Consider the following 18,889-nt stretch of genomic DNA (forward strand, 5'->3'; position numbering starts at 1 on the left):
CTTAATTATGTAAAATATTGAAATATTGAAGTATATAAATAGTAGAAGTCTTTACCCTGCTCCCATTATTCTTCTACTTCGAGATAGTACTTTTAACACTTTGCATGTGTGCAGAACTTTTTCTGTACATCTACCTGTGTTCATATATATATGCCTTTGTGTATTTGTTTGTATATTCATATTAATTATATACAAAACATAAAACAAATACTGTTTTCAGTTTTTTATTTCACTTAACAGTTTATCATAGGGATTGTTTCATTACAGTCCTTCTATATCAAAATCCAGGAGTTGGAAATATCATTTTTTTTTAGCCAATTCCCTATGAATAAAAATTTAGAATTTTCTCCCAAATTTGCACTATTATAAATACTGAAATGAACACCTACAGACATGTTTATGTACATGTGTATGTCTGTAGACTATATACCTGAGTGGAATTATTAAATTAAAATTATGATAAATACTGTCACACTGTCTTCCAAAACCCATGTAGTGACATGTACTTCCACCAATTTGGTAGAAGAGTGCCTGTTTCTCTACACTTTTAGCCAGTGAGAATGTTGTCAATTGTTGAACATTTTGATGGTCAGATAGTGGAAAATTTGTTGTTTTAGTTTCTACTTCCCTTACTTCTGGCGAGATGAAACATCCTTCATATAGTCCTTTGAAACTATCTTTTTTTTTTTTTTTTTTTTTAGAAACGGTCTTGCTCTGTCACCCAGGCTGGAGTGCAGTGGCACGATCCTGGCTTACTGCAACCTCCACCTCCTGAGCTCAAGTGATTCTCCTGCCTCAGTCTCCAAAGTAGCTGGGATTATAGGTGTGTGCCACCACACCTGGCTAATTTTTGTATTTTTAGTAGAGACAGGGTTTAACCATGTTGGCCAGCCTGGTCTCGAACTCCTGGCCCTGAGGTGATCTGCCTGCCTTGGGCTCCCAAAGGGATGGGATTACAGGCATAAGCCACCACGCCCAGCCTAAAACTAAACTTAAAATATGAATTGGTGGTTGGCAGAGGGAAAAGTATAAGCAAAGACCTAGATCTGTTAACTGCACAGTGCCAGAGTGTTATAGGGGGACTGAAATTGCTGAATATAGGGGATGAGAGGGTGATTTCAAGACTAATGGGGCTTAGAGAAATAGATAGGTGTCCCATAATAAAGGACTTATTGTACCAGTTGCTTGGACTTTACTCTGTAGATAATGGAGAGCTATTCAAGGATTTTAAAACAAAGCTGCAAAAAGGCCAGATTAGCTTTTGAAAAACTTCATCTTGCAGCTGTGAGAGAGCACAGAGACGGGACAAGAGGAGAGCACATTTGCAAGAACGGCAGTTCACTGAAGGAGGGCAGTGGTACTGGGTGTGTGTTTAAGGGGGAGGCTATGAGAGAGGGGAGGGAGACAGAAGCCACAGCACCACTTGTAGATTGTCTGTGAGGAGTGGAGGGTAGAAAGCCAAGCTGAGAGTCAGTTTTCCATCTAGACAGTATTGGAGTGGATGGTTCTCCAGGAATCTCTCACTCTAGCAAATAATGTTACACAGAGGTTGTATTTAAACTAATTATGTTTAATTTTAGTGAGGTTTCTACAGAGATGAATATTTAAAAGAAAATCAGAAAAAAGTGCACATTTGCTTAAGAGAAAGATACTGGTTAAAAAGAGCTAGAAATAAGGCCAGGAGTGGTGGCTCACCCCTGTAATCCCAGCATTTTGGGAGGCCAAAGAGGGTGGATCACGAGGTCAGGAGTTTGAAACCAGCCTGGCCAACATGGGGAAACCCCTCTCTACTAAAAAAATTAGCCAGGTGTGGTGGCACGTGCCTGTAATCCCAGCTACTCGGGAAGCTGAGGAGAATTGCTTGAACCCAGAAGGTGGAGGTTGTGGTGAGTGGAGATCATGCCTTTGCACTCCAGACTGGGTGACAGAGCAAGACTCCATCTAAAAAAAAAGAAAAAAAAAAGCTAGAAATAAATGAGTCTGCAAGGAAAAAAATAATGGAAAAATGAGAAAAGAGAAAGATTTTTATTTTTTTATTTATTTATTTTTTGAGATGGAGTCTTGCCCTGTCGCCCAGGCTGGAGTGCAATGGCATGATCTCAGCTCACTGCAACCTCTGCCTCCTAGGTTCAAGTGATTCTCCTGCCTCAGCCTCCTGAGTAGCTGGGATTACAGGCATGCACCACCATGCCCGGCAAATTTTTTTTTATCCTTAGTAGAGACGGGGTTTCACCACGTTGGCCAGGCTGATCTCGAACTCCTGACCTCGTGATCTGCCTGCCTTGGCCTCCCAAAGTGCTGGGATTACAGGCATGAGCCACCGTGCCTGGCCTGAGAAAGATTTTTTAATGAGTGAAGAAAGAAAAAAGAGTAGAGGAGAATATAAAGAAAACTGAGGGTTTTTTCTATTTATGTATTTATATTTCCTTTTGCATACATTTACATTATGTTTTGGAAATAATATATTGACAATACAGAATGTTAATTCATGGAAGACAGTAGATCCTGAATCATGTTGATAAAGATCTCGAAGTGTCTACTGCTCTTAAGAGTACTGTTCTTGAACAATAACACACCTATCTTGAGAACCTGAATTTAACCATGCAGCGTGCTCTCAACCTCCTAATGTTACTTAATCTAGAAAGAAATCATTATGTCTATTTTATAGAATAGAGTCCTGAGGCTTGAAAATGGTTATTGTACATATTACACGTTAGATATTTGATTCTGTTAGCCATTTATTATTCATCCTTTCTTTGATTGCTGGGTAATTTTCATGGGCGTTCTGAAATCCCCTAACTTGGCCCTAACTGGACCAAGTGTGTCCTCCTTGGAGTTTTTTTCTTAGACACAGCAATTATTGCTGCTATTTAAGTCTGCCTATGCTAACCTTTAGACAAATAATGATTTATCTTGGTCCATGGTACTTTTTATGCATGTCTGTGAAAAAGAGTTTTGGTTAAAACATCCTATGAAAAAACATGCTTTACTATTAATATCTTCATAAAGCTGCCATGGAATAAAAAACTATTAACATGGAAAGCATAATAGCGATGTTGTATATTTGTGTTATTTTATTTCATTTTATAATTTTTATTGTTAAAAAGTTAGAAAATATAGAAAAGCACAAAGAAAAATAATAATTGCCATGTGACTGTAGTCCCAGCTATTCAGTAAGAAGAGGCAGGAGGCTCACTTGAGCCAAGGAATTTCAGGCTGTAGTGTGCCATGGTAAAGCTTGTGATTAGCCCTGCACTCCAGCCTGGGCAACATAGTGAGACCCTGTCTCAAAAATCATCAATATCCATAATCATTATCATCCATATTCACACCATCTAAAACAAACCACTATTATTATATTGGCATATTTTTCACATTTTAAAAAGAAAAATTAGCTTATTGACCAACTTACAGGAATTCAAACAACAGAATTGTACAAAAATAAAAGTTTGAAAATCACGTCAAATCTACCACCCAGAAATGACCATGATTAGCTTTAGAATAATATACATTAGCTTTATACTGTGTATATATACACATTCTTCTAAGCATACATACAGATAGAAAGAATACCTTTATAAGCATGGGGTCATGCCATTTATATAAACATCTTAAAATTAAACTTACTTGAATTTAATAGAAGAGAAATTGAAGGAATGGTTGAACTTCAAATAAATATTCCTCTATCACCACAAAATGTATTATTTCCTGAAGGATTCTAAATACTCCAAAATATGAAAAGACTGCATTGTTGCCCTTTTTATAAAGCGACGTTTTGATTGTATGTATCATCAGTGACTCCTTACTTTGAAAGATGAAAGCATTAACATCCTCACACTCCTACTCATCTCTCCATCCCCTTCCTCCCCTAGCTCAAAACATTTACCTGTTATTTTTATCTTCATAAATCTATAATTTTTTGCAGGCACAGCTAACATATTGAAAAATCCTCTGTCTACAACCTCTGCATTCTCAATTATTTTTTATATGGACGTAGTTACTCCTGAAAAGTCCCTCTCCTCACTGTCAACTACTAACCTAAAACTGCCACCACAACCCAGTGTTGGCTACTCAAGATTTTCTTCCCCCGCCCCTGTCTCTCTAATAAGGCCCATGAGAAAGGCAAATGGAAAAATACCTAGAGGATGAGCAACTCCATAATTTCACTTAGCTTGAAGGGGGAGGGAAAGAAGCTGTGAACACACAGGCATTAATAATTTTGACCCTGTTAACTTTTTATAACACTACAATTTTCTGGAATACTAGATATGGACAATAGAACTCAAATGATGCAACTGGCTTCAGAGAACTTACTGAAGAAGTTGGGGCAGGAGGTCCAGGAAGAATAGGGTCAAAGGCAGGGAGTGATGAGAAGGGCATCTGTCTCTAGTTCTGCAGTGCACTGCAGAGGGGCTGGGCCCAGGACTCCCACCACAGGGCCGTGCAGCCAGCCAGCTCATCTCCCTGCTTCCTGCACGTTTAAAGAGAAAGCTCAGTACTCACTGCTAAGCATCTGGCTTGACAGCAGGGAACATTCAATTAATGGTAGTTCAGAGGAATTGCTGTGTTTGCAGCTGTTTCTTCTTGATAAAATAATTGTTGTTTCAAATGGGAAATTATTATGTAGAATCAGAATCAAATGAAAAAGCAGTGTCGTAGCACAGTTTGATTTACTGGTATATAAATAGGTTTTGGGAAAAGAAGGTATAACATGAAAAAGTATGATCATTGGCTGGGTGTGGTGACTTATGCCTGTAATCCCAGCACTTTGGGAGGCTGAGGTGGGTGGATCACTTGAGGTCAGGCGTTCAAGATCAGCCTGGCCAACATGGTAAAATCCCGTCTCTACTAAAAATACAAAAATTAGCCAGGTGTGGTGGCGGGCGCCTGTGGCTCCAGCTACTTGGGAGGCTGAGGCAGGAGAATTGCTTGACCTGGGGAGGCAGAGGTTGCAGTGAGCTGGGATTGCACCACCACACTCCAGCCTGGGTGACACAGTGAGACTGTCTAAAAAAAAAAAAAAAAAAAAAGGGAAAAGAAAGGAAAAGAAAAAGTATGATCATTATACATGGTGGATTAGCACTTTCCCAAAGATCCAAAGATAACAATGCCGGAGAGATGTGACATAGGACTGAAGCAGCATGGTCACACATCAAATCAATGACTTCACATATTTTCTAACCCCTTTTCATGGAAAGCACACACACTCTTGAGAATGGTATATGGCAATCTGCTTTGCCCAGACTAAAAGCTCATTCACTACTAGTAGGTACAGGCAAACTGTTAAAAACAGTTATGTGTATTATTTTTAAATATTTCAAAGGTCTTGTGCCAAACGTCAAGCTGTGATTTGCCTGTAGTAACTATTAGTTGAAGAAAGAAATGAACAAATTATTTTTGAATTAGTAGAAAGATTTTTTTTCCCTTTAACTCTGTAGTGCCCTCATTCTAGAAAGACATAATGCAACTTTTTTCTTAAAAGATCAGATAGTAAATATTTTTGGCTTGCAGGCTGTATGGTCTCTACTGAAACTACTCAGCTCTGGTGTTGTAGTGTGAAAGCAGACATAGACAATATGTGTACCAATGGGGATAGCTGTGTTCCAATAAAGCTGTATTTATAAAACAAGAGGCTGGGCTGGGCAGTCGGTTGCTGACTCTGGTTGGCTACACTACCTGTTAGACATCTGGAGATCAGAGATTGTTGCTATGGCTTGTGAAAGCAATTCCTAGTCCTTAACAGGTTGTAAACTGGTTCTCATACCTAATAATGTGTTCCCCTGGTAATAAAAACTTAAATTGACATCCCCGTTTTCTAGAAGACATAAATACTTACAAATTTTCTTTGTTGAACAGAACAAGAGCATTGGCCTTCTGTCTTCCCCTTGCGCTTGAAGGTAAAAGATAATGATTGTGTTACAGGTTTAGTTGTCTAGAAGCAAAGAGCAAGGCAGAGCTTTGGAAGCTAGATGTTTTATTAGGAATCAACACTTACGAAAAGTAAGGGAAGGGGCCAGGTGCAGTGGCTCACACCTGTAATCTTAGGACTTTGGGAAGCCAAGGCAGGCTGATTGCCTGAGTCCAGGAGTTCGAGACCAGCCTGGACAACATGATGAAATCCTATTTCTACAAAAAAAAAAAAAAAATTAGCCAGGTGTAGTAGTGGGCACCTGTAGTCCCAGCTATTTGACAGCCTGAGGTAGGAGGATCACTTGAGCCTTGGAGGCAGAGGTTGCAGTGAACTGAGATTGTGCCACTGCACTTCATCTTGGGCGACAGAGCAAGACAGTGTCAAAAAAAAAAAAAAAGAACAGAAAGAAAGAACGAAAGAAGACAGAAAGAGAGAGAGAAAGAAAGAAACAGAAATAAAGAAAAAGAGAAAGAAGGAAAGAAGGAAAGAAAGAAAGAGAGAAAGAGAGAAAGAGAGAGAAAGGGAAGGGAAGGGAAGGATGTGGGACTGGGTGGAGGGAGAAGTAGAGCTTCTATGCGGATTTGAAAAGCCTCATCTGATCTGGCACAGAATGCTGACAGAATAGTATCAAGTGGCCAAGACTTCATTACACCCTCACATAGTCATCAGATGCACACAGCCGTAGGAAGAGGAAAGTTTTGGGCAAAGCAGCTCTCTGGAAAAAGCTCATCACTAAAGACATCTGCTGACTGCCTGCCCATTGCTGGGCATCAAGTCTTTCCTGAAGACGCATCTGCTCAGGGAATCTTCATATCTACCACAGAGAGCTAAATGTCTTAAGAAAACAAAAAGTCTGAAAGTGTGTCTTAACGTAAGTTAATATCAGTGATGGAGTAACTTGGAGAAAAACAGCCATAGAGCCATTGAGCAAGTTAATTTCATACTTTTCATTCTGTTTTCCCTTTTTGTATATAGAAATATTCCTTTTTTTTGAGATGGAGTCTCACTCTTTTCACCAGGCTGGAGTGCAGTGGCACGATCTTGTCTCACTACAAGCTCCGCCTCCCGGGTTCAAGTGATTCTCCTGCCTCAGTCTCCGAGCAGCTGGGACTACAGGCATGCACCATCATGCCTAGGTAATTTTTGTATTTTTAGTAAAGACAGAGTTTCACCATGTTGGCCAGGGTGGTTTCAATCTCTTGACCTCGTGATCCACCCACCTCAGCCTCCCAAAGTGCTGGGATTACAGGCATGAGCCACCACGCCTGGCCCTCATTTTTGAAGAATGGTTTTGCTGGACATAGAATTCTTAGTCAACAGTCTTTTTTTTTTTGAGATGGAGTCTTGCACTATCATGCAGGTTGGAGTGCAGTGGTGCTGCAGTGCAGTGGTGCTGGAGTGCAGTGGCGCAATCTTGGCTCACTGCAACCACTACCTCCCAGGTTCAAGTGATTCTTGTGCCTCAGCCTCTCGGGTAGCTGGATTATAAATAACGAAAACCCATGGTGCCCACCACCATGCCCAGCTAATTAGAGACGGAGTTTCACCATGTTGGCCAGGCTGGCCTCAAACTCCTGACCTCTAGTGATCCAACCCCCTTGGCCTCCCAAAGTGCTAAAGTGCTGGGATTACAGGCGTGAGCCACTGGAATTCTTGTTTGACAGTCTGTCTTTCAGCATCTTGAATCTGTCATCCCACTGCCTTCTGGCCTCCATAGTTTCTGATGAGAAGTAAACTGTACATTCTATTGAGTATTCCTTGTACTTGATGAGTCACTATTTCCCTTGCTGCTTTCTAGATTCTCTCTTTGTCTTTTGTCAATTTGCCTAGGATGTGTCTAGGTTTAGATCTCTTTGAGCTTATTCTACTTGGATTTTATTGCACTTCTTGGGTGTGTAGATTAATGTTTTTCAACAAATTTGGTTAGGTTTTCGTTATTTTTTCTGTTTCTTTTTTTCTATCTTTTAGAGACTCTCATTAAGTATAAGTTGGTATGTTTGATGGTGTCCATAGGTATCTTAGGATCTGTTCATTTTACTTTCTTTTCTCTCTCTCTTTTTCATTCCTTAGACTGAGTAATCTCAATTGATTCATTCCTTCAATTCACTGATTAATTCTTCATTCCTCTACCAATTCAAATCTGTGTTGAGCCCACTGAGCATGAGTAATACACGTTATTTTATTTAAAAATCATGTATGTACCATGTAAACAGTGAATAATTATCTTTTCCATATTGACACGAAGGTTTCCAAAAAAATTATATTGTAAGCCAAAAACAAAATATTGTAGAAGGTATAATTTATATCAGCTACATTTTCAGATCTCAAAATACACTAAATTTACCACTTTAAAATAAAAAAACCACTCAAATAACTATTGGGTCAAAAAAAAAGAAGGTTAAACTGGAAATTACAGATCATCTGAACATTAATGATAATAAAACACATGAAACTGTTCCTATAGTTAGAGGCCAATTTATAGATGCAAATGCTTTTATTATTTACAAAATTAAAATCTAAGCATCATCTTAAGAATGTGAAAAAAATTGCAAAATTAAAAAAATTACGCTAGACAGGGTGGTTTATGCCTGCAGTCCCAGCACTTTGAGCCCAGGAGTTCATGCCCAGCCTGGGCAGTATGGCAAAACCCCATCTCTACAAAAAATGCAGAAAATTAGCCAGGCATGGTGGCACACACCTGTAGTCCCAACTATCTGGCAGGCTGGGGTGGGAGAATCACCTCAATCTTGAAAGTTGAGGCTGCAGTGAGCTGTGACCATACCACTGCACTCCAGCCTGGGCGAAAGAGTGAGACCCTGTCTCAAAAAGGAAAAATTACAAGTAATAAAAGTTGTAGACCTAAATGAATTAGAAAAGAAAAAACTAATCTATACACCCCCAAAATTGCTTTTTGAAAAACTGTATTTTATGATGTTGGTCTTGACAATGTTTCTTTATAATGACTAAAAAAATAGACATATTATGGTCCAAGAAGCTCTTTCATAGACAAACTGGACCACATTGAGGGCCTTACATAGTCTACACTACTATAATTGCTCTCCAAATATAACAGTGCTTGATTTTCAAGTTTCCACTTAATAATATGTCTCTTTCATTTACACATATGTTGTTTGACTAATCCATACAATGTCAATGTGGCTGAAAATACAGCCACATTGGTGAAAGTGTGTTATGAGAATTTTTAAGCAGAATAAATTAGATAGAATATTGTTAGGAAAGAAGTATGTACTATTTGAAATAGAAAACATAAACATGTTCCTTACTATAACTAGGGTTTCTGGACTTTGGATTCTCTGTAGCACTAACTGACCTTCTGGACAACTAAGCCACTAGAGAATTCAGCCAACCCAGGCTCAGCAGGGACATAATCACACACCAGTGTAATTGGTGCCTCAGGGAAACTGTTGAAACTTGAAAACCGTGTGGGAAGGCGGTAAGCAGCTTTTACATCCATAGAAGTTGAAATTTGTGCTTGAATCTGGAATCACCCTCCTCTTTTTCCTGAGTCTGGGTACTTTGGTGAACTTTTAAAATCATATTGTTTTAACCAAGTGCCTTGCCATTTTTCTTATGGACACATCAAATGGAAAGCAGATGTTTCTGATTGAGTTATTAAATTTTGTTTAACAAATAAATTGCATTATGTCTTTCTAGAATGAGGGCACTACAGGTTAAAGGGAAAAAAATCATTCTACTAATTCAAAAATAATTGTTTCTGAGAGATGAGTGCCTTTTTATTCAGTTATTTCCTCATAGGAAATCATGAGACTAGGACCATGCCAGAGGGAACACGTAGGTCGAATTTCCTCCTCACTGCATACTGAAAGAAAGACTGAAATGAAACTGCCCGGGACCGTGGCTGCTTACCACAGGCTGGATGATTAATGTCTCACGTATGATGCCATTTATAATTGAATGAGCCCAAGTTTGGGAAATGTACTGTCAACTACTGGGTTTACTTTGTATAGGTTGTGGAGAACAAAGGATCCCTGGGAATGAAGGTGGTGAAATCTCAAAGAAAATGGTAGACCCATTGTCAGTTTTTTGGAGGAAGAAATAAAGAAGGTCTTGAACTAGGAGGAGAGAGGACTTCATCCTCTCTCTTGGTTGGCGGTAGTGGGGCCTGACCGGCTAAGAAGGACATGATAAAGATTCATGACTGTGAAAGATAAGATGGCATTGGTCACTTGTGACATACTAAAGGAAAAAAGAGAAATGGCTGCAGGGGATCTCAGTGCAAGGCAATGGCTGATCGACTCTAGGACAAATATCTAAATTTCCATTTTATATTTTTTCTTTTGTATGTTTTAATTCCCCTTTAATATTTTCAAGTAAAATTTTAAGTCCTGCTGTCGATTGTTATCTAAGTTGTGTAGCTCTAAGGAATGGGCCTGTATTCATAGCTAAAACAGAATCACGTAGGAGTGTGAGTTTTCCCCATTCTTCCCTCTCCCCTGAAGTCAACTTGATAGTAGTTGTCAGAAAATTGAGTGGGCATCATGGCTGAGTGGAGAATATTTGTCATATGCCAGGCAATAGCTAAAGTGCAAGTGGATGTTATTGCCGATGTGAAACAGCTTCTCCATAATATTCCAAGGGGAGGAAATTTGTTAAGGGGTGGGCAGATATTCTAATATTATAGGAGGGATTGACTATCTGTCCAGTAGATATTTTAGTTAGAATAAGTCAGTCATGTAGAGTCACTCATGCCAGCTAGAATAACTTGGCAATTAAATAGTAGTAGCTTGCAGTACTTTAGACTTATTAATGCCATAGAAAATTCATTTGAAGGAATAAATTACCCATGGTTGATAACTGTAATAAAATTACAAGATTATTACCTTTTTGAAAATGTCTAATATTGAGAAAGAATATGACAAGAACATAACATTGACTTTTGCTACACCAAAAGAAAACTACATTTAAAATGAATGCAGCCTGCTGCCCATATGATTTTTTCCTATAATGTCTTTGACAAGATTGGAGGGACTTGCTGGCCATCAAGACACGTAGACTAATGTTCAAATGTCAAAAGCAGATGTTGTTTGGAGTCTCCGTTTATGGATCAAAGGTACACATTCCTCCTGTTTCCTAGGAAAATTCTAGAACACTCAAGATTGTTAATAATCCAGTGCTTTCTGTGATTTTTTTTGGCATGTCAGGATTCCTATTATGTTGCTTAATACTCCTAAACACGTGCTGAGCGGATTATTTGCTTACTACAATAGCACCATGGGAAACAATTTGATTTACAAAGTGCTGTAGTTCTTCAAAGGCATGTTTTAGAAACCTAATTAGAGATGGGTAGCAAAGAGGGGAGTGTGCATACTATATATATTATATATATACATATATAAAACATATATAATATGTAAAATATAACATTATATATAAATTATATAATATTAAAATATAATATTATACATATCGTTCAGCATCAGCTTTGTCACAAAAATGTTGCAGTTCAACTACTCTTTGTATATATACAATATCTGCACGTTTTGACAATTGCAGAGTGGTAGAGTATTTCTGCTTGTTTGCACACAATTATGAATTTTACACGAGTCACAACAAATTATATGTAAATTGATGCTGTATGGCTATTTTAATGAGCTAGAAGAGGGTTGGAAAACTATGGCCTGAGGACCAAATTTGGCCACATTCAAATTATCTCTGTGCCTGGAGTTAGTCAAACTACAAAGTTTGAGGGCATAGTCCCCAAGAGTGCTCCTACTTCCAACGCTAACTGAAAGTTCGGGAGGTTCCAAAACCACCTTCACGTTTGATAATTTGCTAGAAGGATTCATAGAAGTCACTGAAAGCTATTATACTTACGGTTACAGTTTATCACAGGGAAATAACACAAATGAAAATTAGCCAAAGGAAGAGACAAAAAGGACACAGTCTGAGAAGGTTCCAAGTATGAAAGCTTTTATTGTCCTCTACCACTGACCAGCTGGCACTGATCTGTAACAATATGCATGGAGTATTACCAACCAAGAAGTCAGCTGAGCTTTGGTGTCCACAGTTTTTAATTGGAGTTTCATTCTGTAGGCCTGATTGATTGATTGATTGATTGATTGCCTGAACTCAGTCTCCAGGTCTACTGATGCCTTGTGACACAAAACCCCCACTCAAAGTCGCTTGGTTTGTCTTTCTGGCTTGGCCAGCTCCCACCTTAAACAAAGACAATCCTATTAGTTATGACGTAGATGACCTTCCAGAAGCATTTTGTATCCGTTGATTAAAAATAAATTAATCACAGATTTAATATAATTAATGCCACTACCAATGTTTAGCCCTATGACATTCAAGAGCAAATACTACTGGTAAGAACAATTATGATATTTACAGACTGTCCTTGTAGGGTTGGATTTAAACCTCTAATTGTGTTTGTTTTGTTTTATTTTGGGAAAAGAGCCAGTAGTAATGGGTTTAGCATACCATCAACCAACTTTTGCTGAGGGCTTCCTTTCAGCAAGGCAATTGCCAGGCACACAGTTCTCCAATCTTTCTTTTATCTGTTTCAGACCACAAGGGAGAAAAAAGGTGATTTACAAGCCAAGGCACAGAATTATTTCAGTCAAAACAGTTTATTCTAGATCCATAAAGCCAAGTTTTTCAACTCTAAGCCCCATGAAAATTGTTTTCGTTACATACCAATTAAGTCAAAACTAAGCCATATTCTTTCTCCTAAACTTATTTTTTAGCTGTAAAAGTAATGAATGGTTAGCAAATAGTGGAAATTAAAGCAAAAACAAAAAAACAAAAACAAAAAAAAACCAATAACCCAGTCCATTGTCTCATTTATCTTTTAATTTTAGCTTTTTAAAATGAAACCATATCTCTACTCTTTACACTATTTATTGCACCTTTTTCTATTCATTATCATATTTGTTTTTTCATGTTATTACAGATTCTTTTTAAATATCATTTAAATAGTTATGTGATAGTCCACATATGAATTTTGCATTATTGATTTAACCATTTGACTTTAGTTTTCTGTTTTTCTGAAATAATGCTTTTTGTTTTTTGTTGGGGTAATACATCAGAAGGTCATTCCAAAATCTTTTTCTCAAATTGATGCAAGCTGATAAGGTAATCCAGAACCTATCGTCTAACAGATGTCAGTTGCTTGTATGACAAAACATATGCATTTACATATAAATGAAATTTAATTATCAAGTCAAATAAGCTTTTTTATTTATAGTTTTCTTTATCTTGACAAATACTAAGAAATATGTAATACTACACCTCTGTGATGGTTAATTTTAGATGTCAGCTTGACTGGATTGAGGGATGCCTGGACGGCCGGTGAAGCATTGTTTCTGGGTATGTCTATAGGGATTATTTTTGTAAGAGATTGGCATGTGAATTGGTGAACTGAGTGGGGAAGATTCACCCTTAATATGAGCTAGAGGCCCAGTTGGAACAAAAAGGTGAAAGGCAAATCCTCTCATTCTCTCTCTTTCTCTCTTGTGGTGTGGCAATACCCTTCTCCTGCCCTTGGACATCAGAACTCTAGGTTCCTCAGCCTTTGGATGCCGGGACTTGCACCAGTGGCTTCCCAGGGCTTTTGGGCCTTTGGCCTTGGACTGAGAGTTATTCCTTCAGGTTCCTCAGTTCTCAGGTCTTCTGATTTGGACTGAGCCATGCTACTGATTTCTCTGGTTCTCCAGCTTGCAGATGGACTATTGTGAGATGTCTAAGCCACCATAACTGTGTGAGCCAATTCTTGGAATAAACCGTGTCATCTATCTATCTATCATCTATCTATCTATCTATCTATCATCTATCTATCTATATTCCTTTTGGTTCTGTCTCTCTGGAGAACCTTAACTAATGGAACCATCTTTCCAGAAACATTGCACTTGTGAAAGAAACATAAAATCTGTGTTGTCTAGGGTCAGTGAAACTTGTCTTAGTATGATGTGGCTTGTGGTGGGCAGTCACATGGTTAGAGAATTAGAGGGTGTCCTCTATGAGTCTGCTACCCAGAAAGTATGAAGTATGTTTTTTTCCTTCTTTTTCATGTTTTAAAAAATTGATACACACTTTGGGAGGCCGAGGGGCAGGCAGATTGCCTGAGCCAGGAGTGCGAGACCAGCCTGGACAACATGGTGAAATCCTGTCTGTACTGAAAATACGAAAAATTACTCAGGCGTGGTGGTGCGCACCTGTAATCCCAGCTACTCAGGAGGCTGAGGCACAAGAATCACTTGAACCCTGGAGGCAGAGGTTGCAGTGAGCCAAGATCGTGCCACTGCACTCCAGCCTGGGCAACACAGTGAGACTCTGTCTCTAAATTAAAAAAAAAAATTGATACATAATAATTGTACGTAGTTATGGGGTACATGTGATATTTTGATACATGCATACAATGTATAATGATCAAATCAGGGTAACTAGGGTACCCATCTACCCATCACCTTAAACATGCATCATTTCTTTGTGCTGGGAACAGCACAAAGTTATTTTGAAATATGCAATAAATTATTATTAACGATAGTCACCCTTCTGTGCTATTTTATTTTTATTTTTATTTTTGAGACGGAGTTTCACTCTTGTCACCCAGGCTGGAGTGCAGTGGCACAATCTCGGCTCACGGCAACCTCCACCTCCGAGGTTCAAGCAATTCTCCTGCCTCAGCATCCCAAGTAGTGGGATTACAGGCATCTGCCACCACACTTGGCTAATTTTTGTATTTTTAGTAGAGACGGGGTTTCACCATGTTGGCCAGACTGGTCTCAAACTCCTGACCTCAGGTAATCCACCTGCCTCAGCCTCCCAAAGTGCTGGGATTACAGGCATAAGCCACCGCACTGTGCTATTTTAATCTCAGCTTTGCTTCCTAGCTGGTGGCCTGTACCCCTCTGCCTTCTCCTCTTGATACCACTTTTCTCTGTAGAATCCTTCTTGACCACCCTCTTCTTCCACCTAGAAGTGCTTAATGTTGCTCTTATTGCTGCTCAGCCTAACCCCTTCTCCCCATTCTCCCAACATTGAGAGTTATTTATTCTGAAGTGAGGTATTTCTTCGCCCACATGGGGCAGAGCTATTTCTTCTCAGTTTTTTACGGGCTTCTAGTGATGATAGCTCTTTATTTAGCTTCCTCTCTATTAGGGCTTTTCTCTCCCTAGGAATTTGGCTCGAGTTTCTGAGGGCTGGACAGGAAGGCAATCTGAGTGATGCATTATCACTCTGCATTCAGAACTGTCCTCCCTCTCAGATCTTAGCCTCTGTCCACAGAGCAAGTCTGGCTCTCCATCCTCTCCTCTGGGGCTGAACTCTTTCTCTATTAGGCACACGGCCTGTGAGGGCGTGAGGGTGAGTTTCTGTTCCCCAGTGGCTTCAGGGCTACAGCCTTCCTAGAGGCTGGCTGACAACATCTCTCACTGTCCCTCCTGAGATGGTGGTTGTTGGCCGTCTAAAAGTTGCACTCTGGTGAGGCTGTCTACAGGCTACCTTGACATGTTTAGACTTGTCTCAGTTCTCAACTTCTCAGCTTGAGCTAATGTTCTGGGACTCTCACTCCATTTATCTGGAAATTACTGAACTTGATTATTTTTGTGTTAATATTAATTTTTAAACTTTCACATCATTAAATCTCCATTGAGTGATTTAATGTGATTAATTTCTTCAGAACCTTGCCAGACAAAATAAATGTTTTCTGCTCTTATTTTATAATCTCTGATCTTCTGGTGTCCTTTATGGTGAAAAGGCAGTCACAAAGTAGGCAAAGGGAAAATAATTCTTTTGTAGTTGTATCTTTGTATACACAAGTTTTATTTTTCTTAAGAAATATCTTAAGGAACTTTTATGTATTACGATAAAATATAGGATTATGGCAAAAATTTAGAACATATGATAAAAACTGTGTTAACAGAGCAAGTCATAGAAAGAGTTCAGAAAAAATGCTGTTAAGTGAGTGCAAATCTGATGTGAAAAAATTTAGTTTTATTTATTTTTTAATTATTTTTAATTTTTATTTTTAGATGGAATCTCGCTCTGTCGCCCAGGCTGGAGTGCAGTGGTGCAATCTCGGCTCACTGCAACCTCCGCCTCTGGAGTTCAAGCGATTCTTGTACCTCAGCCTCCTGAGTAGCTGGGATTACAGGCATGTGCCACCACGCCTAACTAATTTTTATATTTTTAGTAGAGACAGGGTTTCAGCATGTTGGCCAGGCTGGTCTCGAATTCCTGACCTCAAGTGATCCACCCACCTCGGCCTCCCAAACTGTTGGGATTACAGGAGGGAGCCACCATGCCCCACCAGATTTATTTAGTTTTAATTCCATCCTTTCATCCATCCACTCCTGCAGTCATTCAGCTTCTACCTTCTATCAGATGCTGTGCTAGGTGTCAAGGATATGAAAATGATCCAGGTGTGGTGTGTGCCCCAGAGGTATGTATCATCTAAAGGGGGACAGAGATGTGTCAAGAGGTGTTGTAGAAACACCGTTTGTGCCCCACATCACATTCCTTTGGTAACCTCTGACTTGGGCCACAGCTGCAGTAGACGGTAATGGTGCACAGTGATGGCTTCTCCTTGCTAGGGCACTTTGAGTTACTCAGCTTTTCTGCTTCAGGGCTTTCCCTGAAGCTACTTGACTGCCGTGTGTGTGTGTGTGTGTGTGTGTGTGTGTGTGTGTGTGTGTGTGTCTGTGTGTGTGTGTGCGTGCACGTGTAATTTACATCGCAGAGTGGGGGGAATCTGAACCAATGAGGACAAGAGTTGGTGGATAAATGCCCCTGGTTCCTCATGTTTCAAAGGCCAATTCTGAGAAACACTCTACATGGTTCCTCAGCAGATCCCCCGGGACTGAGCCTCCCTCACCCCGCAGCTGTAACCCGCTTAACAATTCTGCTTTTATTGTCTTTCCCTGTTGCCTGTCTCATTCTCCACGCTCTCTCACTCTGGCTTCCTGGGAACATCATCCAAATTAATGATTTGTACCCAAATCTCTTGTCACTTGCACCCAAGGTCCTGCTTTTGGGCAGAACCCGCTTACAGGATTACTACTACAAGAAATTTTTCTTTTTTTTTTTTTGAGACGGAGTCTCACTCTGTCAACCGGGCTGGAGTGCAGTGGCACAATCTTGGCTCACTGCCTCCCAGGTTCATGCCATTCTCCTACCTCAGCCTCCCGAGTAGCTGGGACTACAGGCACCTGCCACCACACCTGGCTGATTTTTTTCTATTTTTTAGTACAGACGGAGTTTCACCGTGTTAGCCAAGATGGTCTCGATCTCCTGACCTCGTGATCTGCCTGCCTTGGCCTCCCAAAGTGCTGGGATTACAGGCGTGAGCCACTGCGCCCGGCCTTTTTTTTTTTTGAGAGAGGGTCTCATCGCCCAGGCTGGAGTACAGTGGAGCAAACACAGCTCACTGCAACCTCCACCTCCAGGATGCAAGCAATCCTCCCACCTCAGCCTCACAAGTACCTGGGAATACAGGCACAAGCCATCACGCCCAGCTAACTTGTATTTTTTTTTTATAGCCATGGGGTTTCACCATGTTGTCCAGGCTGGAAAATAATCTCTATAGATGATAAAGATATAAGCAGAGTTCTCTGATAATTAATTTTTGGGGTAAGAGTTGCCAGGAAAGACCATAGGCCAGTTTCAGGAACCAAAGAAAGGGAGAGATTTGAAACTGATCATTGAAAAATAAGATCCTCCAATTTATTTACCTATAGCTCAAGATGAGATATATATAGCCGTGGGATAATATAGAGGATGCTAATTTGCATATCTCCTGTTATTCGGGTTAGTTATATCTGCCTGAGGCCTTCTGGGCCTTCTAGAAGAGTCAGTGACAAGTTGGAGTTAATGCCCAGTCCTAAGGCTAAGCAGTTTTTAAAACAAAAAATAGGAACAGGTCTATGCTTTCACTTCTGAAACCATTTCTTGATCAGAGAGGATGCTTTTAAGTGGGAGAATGTCAAGGTGCCCAGGCTTGGCTTAGTGATAATGGTTGTGATGAGGGATGAAAGGATAGTTTGCTTGTGACACAGCATGGTGGCTCTTTCCTGTCTTCTAACCAAGCTTCCAAGGGAACTTGTGTCAAATTACATGAGAGAAGGACTGAAAATTTAAAAGGAACATCAAAAGGAAAAGTTATGATTCATCAAAGCATTGTAAAAAACTAAAATAATAAAGACCTCCCTGTGGAAGACCAATTTTCTAGCAGAGCCCAATGCCTTGGCTAAGACCCCCAGAGAATATGAGGTGTGAGCAGATCCACACTGGTGTTAATGGAGGCAACAATGTCTGCTCTCAGGTCCAGATCCTAAAACCATGCCGAGTGGCAGGCAGAACCATCAAGGTTCCTGAGGCCACAAATGGAGGGAAACCAACTGTGAAACCCCAGGGACGGGTCAGATGAAGGGAGGTGATGCAGTGGAGGTGGGCGAGAGAACTGGAGATTATGAATGTAATTATCCACATCTCTGTCACTATTTCTCCCCAGTCTTGTAGTTGCACATTGGGGAAACATGAGTTACAGTGGTGTGCTTAAAAAGCAAACAAAATTGTGTCGCTTCTCCAAAAACAACAAAAACGTGGAATTCACTACTTGGGCAGAATAATAAAAGCCTACTATAGAATATAAAGACAAACAATATAAAACCCCAAATATGAGGCCTCTATTTTGCATAATAATTCTTAAAATAACCCTCATATTTACTTCACTTTTCTGAATTCCCATTGCTCATATTTGTAAAATGAAGATAAAGATACTTAACCTCCCAAAATTATGTTGTTATACAAGAAAATATCTGTTTTACCTCCAGCATTTCGGTGCCTGACATATGCCAGGTGTTCAAGAAATTTCAGCTGTTTCTACTCTCTCCTCACATAAGGCAGGGAAGAGAATAACATTGTAAATAAACCTGATTTCTTTTTTTGAAAACTCTCAGTTTTAAAGTAGAAAGGGAAAAGCAGGAAGTAACATTT

The sequence above is a fragment of the Nomascus leucogenys genome, chromosome 2 (genome assembly GCF_006542625.1).
Source record: "Nomascus leucogenys isolate Asia chromosome 2, Asia_NLE_v1, whole genome shotgun sequence".
In the NCBI taxonomy this organism is placed as follows: Eukaryota; Metazoa; Chordata; class Mammalia; order Primates; family Hylobatidae; genus Nomascus; species Nomascus leucogenys.